Source organism: Culex quinquefasciatus, chromosome 1 (genome assembly GCF_015732765.1).
Source record: "Culex quinquefasciatus strain JHB chromosome 1, VPISU_Cqui_1.0_pri_paternal, whole genome shotgun sequence".
Classification (NCBI taxonomy): Eukaryota; Metazoa; Arthropoda; class Insecta; order Diptera; family Culicidae; genus Culex; species Culex quinquefasciatus.
This window is the reverse complement of record NC_051861.1, coordinates 93,518,075-93,534,308: the sequence shown is the minus strand read 5'-3', so window position 1 is coordinate 93,534,308 and position 16,234 is coordinate 93,518,075.

The window sequence follows — 16,234 nt, the reverse complement described above, 5'->3', positions numbered from 1 at the left end:
TTCTTAAATTCTTAAATTCTTAAATTCTTAAATTCTTAAATTCTTAAATTCTATTCTTAAATTTTAAATTCTTAAATTCTTAAATTTTAAATTTAAATTCTTAAATTCTTAAATTCTTAAATTTTAAATTTAAATTCTTAAATTTTAAATTCTTAAATTTTAAATTCTTAAATTTAAATTCTTAAATTTAAATTCTTAAATTCTTAAATTCTTAAATTTAAATTTAAATTCTTAAATTCTTAAATTCTTAAATTTAAATTTAAATTTAAATTTAAATTTAAATTTTAAATTCTTAAATTCTTAAATTTTAAATTCTTAAATTCTTAAATTCTTAAATCTAAATTCTTAAATTCTTAAATTCTTAAATTTTAAATTCTTAAATTTTTAAATTTTAAATTCTTAAATTCTAAATTTTAAATTCTTAAATTCTTAAATTTTAAATTCTTAAATTCTTAAATTCTTAAATTTAAATTCTTAAATTCTTAAATTCTTAAATTCTTAAATTCTTAAATTCTTAAATTCTTAAATTCTTAAATTCTTAAATTCTTAAATTCTTAAATTTAAATTCTTAAATTCTTAAATTCTTAAATCTTAAATTCTTAAATTTAAATTCTTAAATTTAAATTCTTAAATTTAAATTTAAATTCTTAAATTCTTAAATTCTTAAATTTAAATTTAAATTCTTAAATTCTTAAATTCTAAATTCTTAAATTCTTAAATTTAAATTTTAAATTCTTAAATTCTTAAATTCTTAAATTTTAAATTTTAAATTTTAAATTCTTAAATTCTTAAATTTTTTAAATTCTTAAATTCTTAAATTTTAAATTCTTAAATTTAAATTCTTAAATTCTAAATTCTTAAATTCTTAAATTCTTAAATTTTAAATTTAAATTCTTAAATTCTTAAATTCTTAAATTTAAATTCTTAAATTCTTAAATTTTAAATTCTTAAATTCTTAAATTTTAAATTTTAAATTCTTAAATTTAAATCTTAAATTCTTAAATTCTAAATTTTAAATTTCTTAAATTTAAATTTAAATTTTAAATTTAAATTTAAATTCTTAAATTTTTAAATTCTTAAATTTAAATTCTTAAATTTAAATTCTTAAATTTTAAAATTCTTAAATTCTTAAATTCTTAAATTTTAAATTCTTAAATTCTTAAATTTTAAATTCTTAAATTCTTAAATTCTTAAATTCTTAAATTCTTAAATTCTTAAATTCTTAAATTCTTAAATTTTTAAATTTAAATTTTAAATTCAAATTCTTAAATTCTTAAATTTAAATTCTTAAATTTTAAATTCTTAAATTTAAATTCTTAAATTCTTAAATTTAAATTCTTAAATTCTTAAATTCTTAAATTCTTAAATTCTTAAATTCTTAAATTCTTAAATTCTTAAATTCTTAAATTCTTAAATTCTTAAATTCTTAAATTCTTAAATTCTTAAATTCTTAAATTCTTAAATTCTTAAATTCTTCAATTCTTCAATTTTCCTCTTCTCCTCGATCACCCGCTCTCACCGCTGAGTCTTTGATTCTCTCAGAAAACCGAATGAAAAAACGCGAGAAGAGTGGACGCGACCACTCTTTACGTCCCGTTCAACTACTCTGGCTGTAAGTGTCAGGACGGAAATAAGAGCATGAGTTTTCAGGCATAGTAATTGCAGTCGCTGAGAATTCAGTTTTTGATATTTTTACATTGTTACACATTTACATTTTTTTTAAATGAATTCTTTTAGCTTAAATTCGCTCAAAACAATGCAATGCATTTTAAACTCAAGAATATCAAAGTCAAAAGCTCTCCTCCATTCTTTTGCAATCCACTTTTTTCTCTCCTTATTGTTGCTGCACCCCAAATTACAAACAATGATAAAACGCTGACAAATGTGAGTTTCTCAAAAATAAAAATGTGTCCCCAATTATTTCGGTCCCCGGAGCTGTCCAGCGTGAAGTCACACGTGGCCCCACCCCAGCGGGCACCTGCCTGTGTGTGTGTGTGTGAAAATGACTGCACTGCACTGCTGGAACGCCGCAGTTCGGGTTCATTAGAAACCTGGAACGGGCCACGTGGCGCCGTTTTTTATTCAGCGAGTGAAGGGTGATGCGTGTCGTGTACAATGAAGAATAATAAAAAAAGGGGAAAGGGACATCATGAATGAAGCGAACCAGTCGACGCCTTTTGTGAGGGTAATTGACTCCTGTACCAGAGAAATGCGTACGTATTCAGCAGGATTTGTAGTTTTTATTTGCTTTTTTCAAGAATCGAAAAAAAAATGCAATTGTCGACCCCTCGCCAAACAAAAATAAAACCAGTAAACGGAAATAGTTTGGAAGCCAATCAAAACACTCGACCTGAAGCGTGCTTGAATCAATTAGGCAAGTTTGGGCAACGGAGCGGAACTGAAGTGTGGGAAACAGAATTCACGGGGAAAACTCGGAACGGAATTGTGTCATAATCTTGGTTGGAAAAACAATGAACGACGTCCTGGCACGGATTTGTGCTTCAGTTATGTACGGACAAACACCTCTGAAGGTTGTTGAGTTGAAGATTTGGAAATAAACAATATTACTCTTCTCATTGAAAAGTGCCAGCGACAAAATTGGGCGAAAAGTTCATCGCCCGGAGATCGCGAGTTGGCGCGAGCGAATGAACACCGCGAAAAAAGATTCGGGGGTGCATTGGGGTTAAATTATCGTTTCGTTATTTGGTTTAATAAGAAAATAATTATTTTTTCGTGAATATCGCTACTTTGATGCGATGTAATTAATTTTTACAGTAAATTAGGCATTGTTACATCATATTTGACCTTCCAAACGCACTAGAATGGCCAAATTTTAAAACAACAATGTTTGCCAATTTGACCATTTTACCCCCAATTCCCCTTGTAGAACAAAAGAAAAGTTCATCCGCGAACTGTCAGCAGCGCGCTGTTTTGTTTGCTAGATCAACATTTGGAAATGTCGAATGTTGAAGGAAATCGCTCAAAAAATGGAAATTAACCGATTTCAAATGTTTTGGTCGCAAATGAAAGGTAAGGGTGGCTAATTTTTGATTCCGATCTGTAAAACTTGTTCTGGCGAGGGTTCTGGGCACTGCTGCAATCGATTTTAACGGCGGGTTGCTTCCGGTTGCATTTCATTTGCGGAGAAGGTTTTTCAATCCACCAGGGGCTTATTCGGAGGCAACAGTTTCGGTAATCCGGAACTTCTGGTAAGTTTAATATTTGCAGTGTTTAGCATGAAAAACAAACTTAGACTATTGAATACAAAATAACGCCTCATTTTTCTGTTTGTATGTTGTTGTGCAGGTTTGGTTTCAAATATTTCGTTTGATATGTTTCAATTGGGTCCTAAAGTGAAGTTTAAATTTGAGATATTATTGTTCACAACGATAGAGCTTATATTTCTGAGTACAATAACACTTTGTACGACCGAGAAAGATTTAAAATCGATTTTTAAATCGAAATTTGAAACAAAAAATCGTGGCCCTTCTTGACAAAAAGGTCCTACTTCACAGCTCGTTCTACGCGGACCTTAGTGTTGACTTAGGGCTTTAGGACCCTATTGTCCGCCATTACGGGGTTTGTTTTCCGGTACCCCCTGAGATCATGCGTGATCAATGGAGGTCTATATGCAGCAATTCCCCACGAAAACAGCATGGAAAAAACAAAAGTGCTCGGATCGGGCTCAAAATTTTTCTGAGGGTTCCCTGGCCGAAATAATTCGACCCGTATTTTTTGTATGGCCATTAGGGTGACCTACGCCGTGTTAGGGTGGTCTGAAAAATTGAAATTTTCGTCGATTTTCGCAAAAATCATTTTTTTCGAAAAATCATAACTCCTCGCCATTTTAACCGATTTCAATTGTCTTATACGCAAATGAAAGGTGATAAGTTGGTGATAAGAAAAATAGTAAGAAGTTTCAAAAATCTAGCCTAACATATGAAAAGGGCGTATGAAACATTAAAATGCCGTTTTGACGGTGTCTGAACCAAATAGCTTATGTCTGGAAATATTTTTAGCGGATATACCGGACATTTTTACGTAACAAACCAAAAAATGGGAGGAGTTCATTAAGGGACCATCCACAAACTACGTGGACCCTTTTTTGGAAAACCCAAACCCCCCCTCCCCCTCGTGAACAATTGTCCATACAAAAAAAACTTTTTTGTATGGAGCATGGAAAATCGCCATACCTCCCTCCCCTAAATTGTCCACGTGGTTTATGGATGATCCCTAACAGGATTCCGAGGTATGATTTTTTGAAAATAAAATCCGTGTTTTTTGACGCGCCGCGCGCAAAAACCGGAGAATGCTGAAATTGGCAAAAAATCAACTTTTTTCACTAAAACTGCGATAACTTTAAAATTTCAGCGAGGACCTATAGATGTTTGGGGATCAAAATTGTTTTAATTAAAAGACGCAACTTTTGGTACCCAGACATGTCATCGTTGAAATTTTGAAGTTACCGCAGTTTTAGTGAAAAAAGATGATTTTTTGCCAGTTTCGTCATTCTTCGGTTTTTGCGCGCAGCGTGTCAAAAAACACGGATTTTATTTTCAAAAAATCATATCTTGGAATCCTGTTAATGAACTCCTCCCATTTTTCTTAATGTTATGTAAAAATGTCCGGGGAATCCGATAAAAATATTTCCAGACATAGGCTCTTTGGTCCAGACATCGTCAAAACGGCATTTTAAAGTTTCATACGCCATTTTCATATGTTAGGCTAGATTTTTGAAACTTCTTACTATTTTTCTTTGAAAGGCTAACTTATCACCTTTCATTTGCGTATAAGACAATTGAAATCGGTTAAAATGGCGAGAGTTATGATTTTTCGAAAAAGTGGTTAGTATAAGTTTGTTTTCATGCTAAACACTGCAAATATTAAACCTACCAGAAGTTCCGGATTACCGAAACTGTTGCCCCAATAAGCCCCTGATGGATTGAAAAACCTTCTCCGCAAATCAAATGCAACCGGAAGCAACCGCCGTTAAAATCTATTGCCGCAGTGCCCATAACCCTCGCCAGAGCAAGTTTTACAGATCGGAATCAAAATTAGCCACCCTACCTTTCATTTGCGGCCAAAACATTTGAAATCGGTTAATTTCCATTTTTGAGCGATTTCCTTCAACGTTCGACATTTCCAAATGTTGATCTAGCAAACAAAACAGCGCGCTGCTGACAGTTCGCGGATGAACTTTTCTTTGTTCTACAAGGGAATTGGGGTAAAATGGTCAAATTGGCAAACATTGTTGTTTTAAAATTTGGCCATTCTAGTGCGTTTGGAAGGTCAAATATGATGTAACAATGCCTAATTTACTGTAAAATTAATTACATCGCATCAAAGTAGCGATATTCACGAAAAAATAATTATTTTCTTATTAAACCAAATAACGAAACGATAATTTAACCCCAATGCACCCCCGAATCTTTTTTCGCGGTGTTCATTCGCTCGCGCCAACTCGCGATCTCCGGGCGATGAACTTTTCGCCCAATTTTGTCGCTGGCACTTTTCAATGAGAAGAGTAATAACATTAGACTGAAAATTTAAAGCCTACAAAACGGTAAAGTGGTTGATGTGAATGGGAGTGATAATTTTGGTCACACACATACACACCTACACACAGACTGATAGACACGACTGATTTAACGACCGCAAAGGATTCAAAATTGATTTTCAAAACAATTTAAAAAAATTACTTTGCTTTTTTGACAGAAAAGGTTCGTCGTTCCAAAGGGACCATAAAAAAATGTTGTCCTGTCATTTTTTTTTCAATACAAAATAAAAAGAACATGGTGTCGATTTCTGGAAAAGTCAGGGAAAACCTGGAATTGTCAGGGAATTTTATTTGGCCTGGAAAAGTCAGGGAAAGTCAGGGAATTTCAAGCTGGGTCAGGGAATTTTGATGAACTTTAAAAAATTACTACAAAATTTCATTTCTTTTTGAAAATTCACCCTTGATGATGTATTTGCATGTCTTCCAGGCCAAACTTTGCAACATTGATAATACGCAGAACTCCATATAAAAAATGCTTAAGCAAAGGGTCACGATGAAAAGCGCGTAGCTTGTTTGCAATATGTTTAGGTTTAAAAATCAAATAATTTGGTTTTGATTTGGGTTTCCGTTCAACTGAAAATAACAAATTACTAGCGCACACAGGGTGGAACAATATGAGACAGTTGCCCCACCATCCTCAGAGATTTGTTCTAAAAGTGGTCGTTTGCTTAGCATATAGGGACCATAGAGAAAATCATACATTTTGTCAGAAAAATTGAATGATTTAAAAAATCAAATGTTAAAAAAATCGAACAATTGAAAATTTAAAAAAATAAATCTAAAATTCTAAAGCATAAAGATTCTAATTTAAAAAAAATTAAATTCTGATATTTTGGAATTGTTGATTTCTTAATTTTTTAAATTCTTATTCTAAAATTCTAAAAAAAAATGTGAGGTTAGAAAATTTTCCAAAATTTCACTTTAGTATTCGTTATCTAAATTTTTATTTTTCTCAAAATTAAACTGAACTATGATTTAGAAATGATCCAAAGTAGTCTAATTTTGTGTAATTTAAAATGTAAGCAAAATAGTGATGGTGAAATGAAATTAAAAATTAAAGAATTAAATTCAAGAATTGAAGAAATAAAACAACAATTTATGGAATAAGGGTTGTTACGGACTACACTCAACTCATTTTGAAACATACTGACTCTGAATATTTAATTTCTTTAAAGTTTTGAGTAATGTTTTTTATCCTTATTTATTGTTCTTTTATACTGAATACATTCAATTTTAATCTTGTGAATCTTAATCATATTTCAAACTTTTCTTGAAGATACAGACATTTGGATGTAACAAAAATTATTATTGGGCATGTTCCAGTGGGTGTACTGTGCTTCTATCCCAAATATGAGCTTGATTGGACATAACAGAAACTTCTCCGCCTTTGAATTTTAGATGGGAAATATTTTTTTTTAATTTGAACATTCTTGAAGAAAAAAAAATCAAAACATTCAAAACTTACAGCTCCAACATTCAAAACTGGATTATTCAGAAATTAGGAAAAATAGTATTTAAAAACCCAAAAAAATAAATTCATATTAAAAAAGAAATTAAAAGATCGGAAATTTTTAAATCAAAATTAAAAAAATCTGAAAACAAAAATCAAAGATATCAATGTTCAGAAATAAAAAAACCAAATAAAAACAATCAAGATTACAAAAAAAAAATTTTATTTTAAATTCTTAAATTCTTAAATTCTTAAATTCTTAAATTCTTAAATTCTTAAATTCTTAAATTCTTAAATTCTTAAATTCTTAAATTCTTAAATTCTTAAATTCTTAAATTCTTAAATTCTTAAATTCTTAAATTCTTAAATTCTTAAATTCTTAAATTCTTAAATTCTTAAATTCTTAATCTAATCTAATCTAATCGAACACAAGCGCAGCCAGTCCGAAGAAAGCATCCTGGAAGAACTTGCGGTTAGATTACGCTTCAAGTCCTTTCTTGTCTATATTAATAATTGCAGTACATCCGAGTAACCCCAAAAATGTACAGCAAAAATTAAAGCGGCCAGGCCTACTGCGTTGCATTAACCGCAGAGACAGATTCGGTGAACGGATAACATTTCACAGAATCAACAGGGGAGGAAGGATGCGTGGACATACCGTACCAAACGCTCCGAATCAGTTACACAGAAAAAAATATTCCTGTAAATTTACATTATTTATCATGTACCAAAAGGTATCATGATAAATGATGTATATTTACATTAGGTTCATTGGAAATTTACATTAGATTCATTGGAAATTTACATTAGTTTTGAAAGTTTACATTAGTTTTGGAATTTACATTACTTTTGGAATTTACATTAGTTCAAATCAACTAATTCTGATTGGCCAATGGGAATGAGAAGCTCGACTTGGATTGCAGTAGGAAAAGGGTGTGGCCTATTTTTAATTTTAAAATGAGTGAAGCGGGCAGCAAAAGGAAATTATGATTTTAAAAAGTTGTTTCACAGGTAGGGGACGCTTTCTCGTCGACGGCCAAGTGGAATAACGCTGGACTGGAATCGAACGGACGACGGGTAGGATGTTCGGTGTTACTGCTGCTACCCGCTGCCGACTGAGCCATCTTCGCATTTTATAAACGAGCGGCTAAAGCATCAACTTGTTCAGGTCGAGGCTCAGGCAGTGGCCCAGCGAAGTATGAGAGCGATAGAAAGAGAATCAAATATTTCTATTTTTAGTTCGGGTAGTTTTGAAGTCAACGTTTGGCAGAAGTACATTGGATATATGATTTACATTATATAGGAATTTACAGGAAGCCGAACACGGGTAGAAATTCATCAGATTTGAGTTTCCATGCTCAACGTTTCCATTAGATTCATGATTTACATTAGATTTAGATTTACATTGGAGTAATTTCCATGACTTTTTACTCTTTACATCATATTTCAACATTACATTGAGTGAGTTTACATAAGAAACAGTAATTACGTGCTGTGTAAATTTACATATTTTTTTCTGTGTAGGTGTGGTGTGTAAGTGTAAATTGGCAAATAATAATAATATTTTTAGGAGGGAAGTCGAATTGGGCAATTGAAGTTGGGGAAAATGGGAATTGGGAAAAATGGGAATTAGGAAAGGGATAATTTGGAAGGGATAGAAGGGTTATTTTATTTATAATATCATAATATAGGGGAATATAATAATTTAACAACTTATGATGGACAGCTCTCACCAAGAAACAGCAAATCTTTAACATAAAGCTCAAATCTTCAACAGACGCCGCGAGGTGGTATCCCGATCGTCAGATTCCAGCTTCTTCTCAGGATCGTTTGACGGGAACACTTTCACTTTAGCACTGAGTATGTCCGCTCCCAACCAGTATTTCTCTATAGTTTTTTTTTTCTTAAATTCTTAAATTCTTAAATTCTTAAATTCTTAAATTCTTAAATTCCCTGAGCTTTGTCATAATGAGTGTCATAGGTTTGATGCTTGTTTGGCAAAGAGTATGATTTGATTCGATGTGGAATTAAAATCGAAGTGTTCAGTATATTGCTGAAGCTTCCATTTTTACACATGGACACCACTTCATGCTGCGAGAACCCACTTTGGCGTAGTCTCAGGGCTTAATCGATGGCCGGTAAGCTGTCATCGAGACAAGGAGGTTCTCTGATAGTGGAAATATCACATTTGTACAATAAACCGCTACATATGTGATTTTTCCCTATCTTAATGTGGGTGTCCGGTTAGGATGCGGGTTTAAAAAAATAGTGTTTGTAGAATTTAGGATTTTAACTATAAATATCAACTTTTTATACTTTGCCTTTAGTTATTTAGGGACAAAATTAGTAACAGTGAATTTAGTAATTCTATCAGAATCGGTGATTTTCATTCAAGTAGCATAAAAACCATTCTGATTTGTCAAAATTTCCATAGAGTCTCGATCAATCAATAGTGAAATGATATCGGACTAAATTCGTTGATCTGTTGAACTAACGGTTGTCGGATTATGATTGTATCGACCATTGTTGCGAATCGAGGATCTACTGGAATTCTGACGAACAAATGGTCGTCTCTTTTTCAATTCACGACTTGTAAAATATCAACTGTTATTTTTTTGTTTTTTTTTTTTTTTAAAGAAGCCAGACAGGTTTTAAAAGAAACGTTTTTTGGTTAATAATTAAAATGTCGGGGATTTGAGATAAGAGTAGCTTTCGGATAGGTTGCTTTAAATCTTGTATTCAATTCAAGTTAGGAAGTTATCCGCAAATGAATATTTGGACTTATATGAATAATTGAACATTTTGGACTTATGAATAACACACAACTGTGCATTTATTCTAGAGTCAGATCCATACAGCGTCAGTGTTTATTTGGTCGAAGTGTACTAATTCATTGGCAGATCTGATTCTAGTTGTAATGTACGACAAGACTACTGACGGACGTGACAGGACGAGGGCCCAGTTTAGAGGTTTCGACATCAACGATGTGCGGCTGGATCACCCTCCCAAAAAAAAAAAAAAAAATCTTAAATTCTTAAATTCTTAAATTCTTAAATTCTTAAATTCTTAAATTCTTAAATTCTTAAATTCTTAAATTCTTAAATTCTTAAATTCTTAAATTCTTAAATTCTTAAATTCTTAAATTCTTAAATTCTTAAATTCTTAAATTCTTAAATTCTTAAATTCTTAAATTCTTAAATTCTTAAATTCTTAAATTCTTAAATTCTTAAATTCTTAAATTCTTAAATTCTTAAATTCTTAAATTCTTAAATTCTTAAATTCTTAAATTCTTAAATTCTTAAATTCTTAAATTCTTAAATTCTTAAATTCTTAAATTCTTAAATTCTTAAATTATTTAATTATTTAATTCCTAGGTTCTTGAATGCTGCCATTTTTGATACCATCGTAGATTAGAGAAAACCTGTTAAAATTTGATATCTTAAATTTAAAACCTCAAGATCAAGAATTTATTACAATTTTAATTTTTTTTGATTTTGATTTTTCAGTTTTTAGATCTAAATTTCTAAATGTTGAAAATGTTTGTTTTGGCTTTTTTTTCTAGTTTACCTAATCCTAGAAAAATACATTTTCAGCGTTTCAAGATTCTGCGTTCTGAGATTACAAAATTGAATTTATTGTAAAACTGTTTTGTATGCTTGTCGCAAAATTATTTTTCTTAAAATTACGCGGATTTGGCGCGGATTGGGTTTTGGGATGGCGCGGATTTTTTCACATATTTTACCCAAACAACATTCAAGGGGTTACAAGGAGGAGTTCCCGTGGTCAGATCGAGCTTGAATTTGGAATCTATTCTAAAACACCCAAATATCTAAGTTTGATAAATAATGACTATTTGAAATGCTCGAGCAGGTTGTATTTTGTTTTTATTTTTATAAAATGAAAACAAATGTGAATGATCGTCTGTAGGCTCTGGTCAAAGTAGAAACCATTTTTTTATTTTATAGCAAAAAAAAATTTTTTTTGTAATATTATATGAGAAGATGTTCTCTTCGAATATCTAGAAAACCGTTAACTTTAAATACAATCATTGTTGAAAAATACCTAGATCTTTTTTAAAACCGTAAACATATACTTGAATAATTTACATTTAATTGTATATTTTTCTATGTTTTTCAGTTTTGTTTTAATCTTTCTTAAGGTTCTACAAAATTACATTTTTTTCAAGTTTTTGTCTCCAAAACCTTTAGTTTTTTTTATAAAAACGCAATCAAAAATGGCATCGGCCTAATTCGTTTGAAAATTCCGCAAAAGGCAACAATTTTAAAATTAAACATGACTTCTTACATTAATTTAAATTTTCAATTGTTTTTTTTTTGAAAACTTTTAACTTTTAATTTTCTTTAGGAAATGAAGTGAAACTAACTAATCGCAATTTGAAATTTGCAACAAATTATTTTTAGAGTTTTTTAAAGGTCCTGTAAGCTATTGTGTTTCATATGTTTATATGACCCATCCAAAAAAAAAAAAAAAACACTCTAGATTTTTTGGTAAAGGGCAGCATTTAAAATGGAATCACCAGATAAAAAAAACATAGGACAATTTTATGGTTGCTCATTTTGGATGTTCGATTAGAAAAAAAAATGATTAACAAAAAAAAGTTTTTGAGTTTTTGCATCGTTAAAAAAATAAAATAAAAAAGTCATAGATTTTTTTCAATATTTTTAATTTCCAATATTCAAAAAAGAAAATGCATGAAACCATAAAAACGCTCCAGACTATATGTTAGTAAAAAATAGAAAATAAAAAAATATGGTGGTCTGGAGAGGTCAGGGAAAAGTCAGGGAATTTTATTTTGGGATTTGGATCGACACCATGAAGAAGTGATTAGAAATGGTTTTTATATAAACTTTTTTTGTTTTTTTTTAAACCCCCCGAGTCTGGGGTATTCAAAAACACACAAAAAGCAACAAAATGAAAATTTTGTTTATTGGACCTTTTTGTGTATTCGTTCATACAAGTCTAGGAAAAATTTTGACAGCTGTCCATACAAACATGACTATAGCTTATTTCGCAAGTTTTTTTTTTGCTTTTTGAAGAAACGATTAAAACAATCAGATCAGTTTAGGTCTTGTTAACTTTGCATAACATTTCTACAGGACCTAATGAGCAACTCTCTACAAAATCGGCCGATTTCGACTATTTTTATTTTTTGTATTTTTTGATTTGGCTCAAACTTTGTGGGGACCTTCCCTACGACCAACACAGCTAAAAAATAGTAATCCAGCTGCGTGTAAAAGGCCTGGGTGTAAAATAAATCGACGCCAACATTTCAAAAAGCATCATGTACAAACCATGCGTTTTGAGAAAAACGCATTTGAATGTTGAGCATCCATTTTCAATTCCCATTTTAATATAAAAGCAAAATAAGATGTTCTAATGATAACAAACGATGAAAAACGTTTCTTTTATTGATACTTGATCATCCAAATTCAATAAAACATTATTTCCGTAATTTTATTTGAGAAAAACAAACATAACTTCTTTTGAAATCACCAACGTTTATATCACCCTGCTGGCATTGAGGGGGACGCTTTGTTATGATTCGTTTTTCTTCGCCGAATGTACATGGCGCTTTGTTCATGTTGCTTTTTTTCGTCACGAGGTTCATGAAGTCTTTTGTTTGACAGGTTGACAGGGCTATATAAACAGGGACTGCTGATGGCAGAGAATTTGTTTATGTTACTTTATTTAAAATCATGATTAAACAGACTTTGCTGAAGTAACTTTTGCTCATTTTTGGTGGAAAGGTAGCTTATTAGGAGTACTTTCAGAATATGCAATAACTCAGAAAGTGTCAAAATGTACATGATGCCTTTTGAAATGTTACCGTCGAAATAATGCATTAGTTTATGAAATTCTATGTAATATTACCTACACCTTGAAATATGTAGCCCATCAGTATAGGGACGTGGCGTTACGTCGTGCTGCCATCTGGTTTTTGTAAGTGCAAGAGTGGAAAAGTGCTGAGTCATGTGTGTGTGTGTGCAACCAACCAAACGGGACCACGCGGCCGCTTCTTACAAATTGAGTTGTTTCCATGCATTTTTAGATCTACTTTCTATACATGCAAATAACTCGCATAGGCATTTGGAAGGTGTTAGCTCTGCCGAGCTTCGGTGACCCATTTCTACGCTGGCTAGCCGAGCGCGAGGTACTTCAGCTTTATCGACAAGCCCCGCCCTGAAGAACGTTTGCATCAATCGGATTTCAAACGTTATTTAGAACTTCCGAACCCTTGTCAAATGGACAAGGACCCAGCGCGTATATAGTTTATAGTAACAGTATTCCTAATTCCAGTCATGGCTCACCAAGTCGCGATTGGCTTAGTGATTAGCATTTTTGCTCACCGATCCAAAGGACGGGGGATCGAACCCCGACTCGAGCAACTTTTGATTTTTCGTTCATGTTCAAGAGTTTCAAGATTTATATTTCCTATAATTTCTCGTTGGGAGCAGATGGGCATCGAACCCAGGACCATTCGCTTACAAAGCGAACACCGTAACCAGTTAGCCACGGCCGCTCCTAGTGGAAAAGTGCTGAGTCATCGGCTAAAAATAGACAGCATCCTATATCGCCCAGCAAAATGAAGTCGATAAAGTAGTCGGTGTCGATGGTGAAAAGGTGGAAAACGTGGTCTAAAAATAGCGACGCCATCCCCCTATAGGGACGTGGCGTTACATCGTGCTGCCACCTGGTTTTTTTAAGCGCAAGAGTGGAAAAGTGCTGAGTCATCGTCTAAAAATAGACGGCGTCCTATCTCGCCCAGCAAAATGAAGTCGATAAAGTAGTCGGTTTCGATGAGAAAAAGTGGAATATGTGGTCTAAAAATAGCGACGCCATCCCCCTATGGGAAGCCTACTCGACCGAAATGTCAAGCTCAGGTATACGTTTATCCTTTTTATTTTTCATCGTTCTGATGGCCGAGCGGGCTAAGGCGCCAGTCCTTACTGTTGTTGCTGGGTTTGAATCCAGTCGGTTGCAACTTTTTTTTGTGTTTTAAAAAATTGTACATGCTGTGTGTAATATTAAGTACTTATTTTGACGAAGGTACACGAAAAAAATGCGGATTTTTTTATCAACTTTTTTTTCCACAAAAACTCAATTTCCCAAAATACGTATTTTTTATTTTCGAGATTTTTTTATATGTTTTAGAGGACAAAAATCCGCAACTTTTGAGCCATAGAGAAACATGGTCAAAAAAATCTGCCGCCGAGTTATGATTAAAAAAATAGTATTTTTTTTGGAAAAAATCGATATTTTATGCAAAAACAAATTTGACGTAATTTTTTAATGTAAAATTGAATTTTCAATCGAAAAGTACTTTACAGATTTTTTGATAAAGGGCTCTGTTTTCAAGATATAGCCACAAAAAGTTTGATTTTAGTGAAATATTAGCACTTTTTCGTTTTTTTTTTAAATAGTGACCATGAGTGACCATTTCTAAACATATTTTTTGAAAGGTTCAGAATTTTTTTTATGGCTCAAAAGTTGCGGGTTGTTGTCATCTAAAATATAAAAAATTGATAAAAAAATACGCATTTTGGAAAATAGATTTTTTTGTGAAAAAATTTATAAAATAATGCGCAATTTTTTTCCGTGCACCTATTTTTTTCTCAATAGTTCTCAACAATACCGACAAATTTGCCGAACACACCAAATTGATAAGAAAATTCAATCAAAAGTTACAGCTGTTTGAATATTTACGTACCGTAAACTGGGGTCAATCGGGACACATGGGGCGAATTGGGACAGCAGTTTTAACCATGTTGGAGCACAATATTTTGATTTTTCTGGTTGGTTCTGGATAGAACAGACTCAGACAAACAAAATGTGTACATCCATTTCCAAATTTAAAAGCTTTAAGTGCTCTAAAGACGGCTGTCCCTATTCAGACTGTAGTCCCGATTCGCCCCAGATTACGGTACCATTTTTGTATGGACAGCAGCCAAAATTCTATGGAGACTTGTATGGGTGAACCAATGGCACAAAAAAGCTTCTTTGGTCATAGGGAAGGTCCCCACAAATTTTGAGCCAAATAAAAAAATACAAATAAAATCCATTTCCGGTTTTGGTAGAGAATTGCTCTAATACAAAAAGTGGGACTCTAAATTTTTTCTATTCAGAGTTATGACAATTCCGTAAAAAAGTCGATGCATTGTTTAAAATGGTAAAAAAGGAAGATCACAAAATTACGCTTATGTAAACAATGAAAAACGTTCCATAAGTTTATTAGATATCGGTATTTGAAAAGAAGTGCTGTTCGGGTGAAACTTAAAAGCACAAATTGTATTCCTTTTTTCATTTTTCAAGTAGCTGAATCTCAGAAACGAACGGTCTTTATTGGTTCTTAGACAAATTTTCAGTATTTTTTTCTGTTTTTAAATCTTAAATGGTCTATATTTTTAAGATCGAAAAAATGAAAATTTCACTTCAGTATTAAACTTCAAGCGGTTGTATCCAGAAAAGAAAGAACTCTTATTAAAACTATGTTAAATATTTTCCAGAACTTGGTTATTGTCAAATGTTATGACAACATTTTAAAATATTAACATTTGCGGTTTTTAACCATTAGTTTCTTTTTCTAAAATAAGTTAAAGGTAGTCTTTTTCGAACAATATGTTTAAATTAAAAAGGGATAGAACATTTTAAGCTTTGTTATCTTAATTGAAAACATCTCATTTTGGTTCATTTTGCAGTTTAAATCATTTTGATGGGTTATTAAAAATAACCAAAATTTACATAGAACCGCACCAGGCAAACACACTTCGTGAAAAATTTATTCGTTTAATTCGATGCGCTTCATCGTCACCGGTAACGATGTTTGCTCAGTCCTCGCGCTGTCTTCCATCTGCATCACTTCCGCTGCCCCAACCGGATGTCTGTCCATTTTGTTGTACCTTACGAGACAAAAAAAGTCGTTACAAAGGTGAACAGAAAAAAAATATTGACATTGAAACTCCCTGCTTAATCGATTCCATATTTCACCTCTTAACGGTTTCCACTCGGCGTGCCACACCTGGAATCTCTACCCTCCTCTTCTAATCCGGGACGTAGAATAATTCACCCTCGACGGAAGTTAACCAAAAATGAGTGAGCGAACTTTGCACCTTCTCTTCAAAACCATCTCAAAACAAGCGCAACAGTCGCCATTTTTTTCTTTTCCCTTTCTCTCCCTCTCATTCGGTTACAGTAGCAAATTGTCAGTT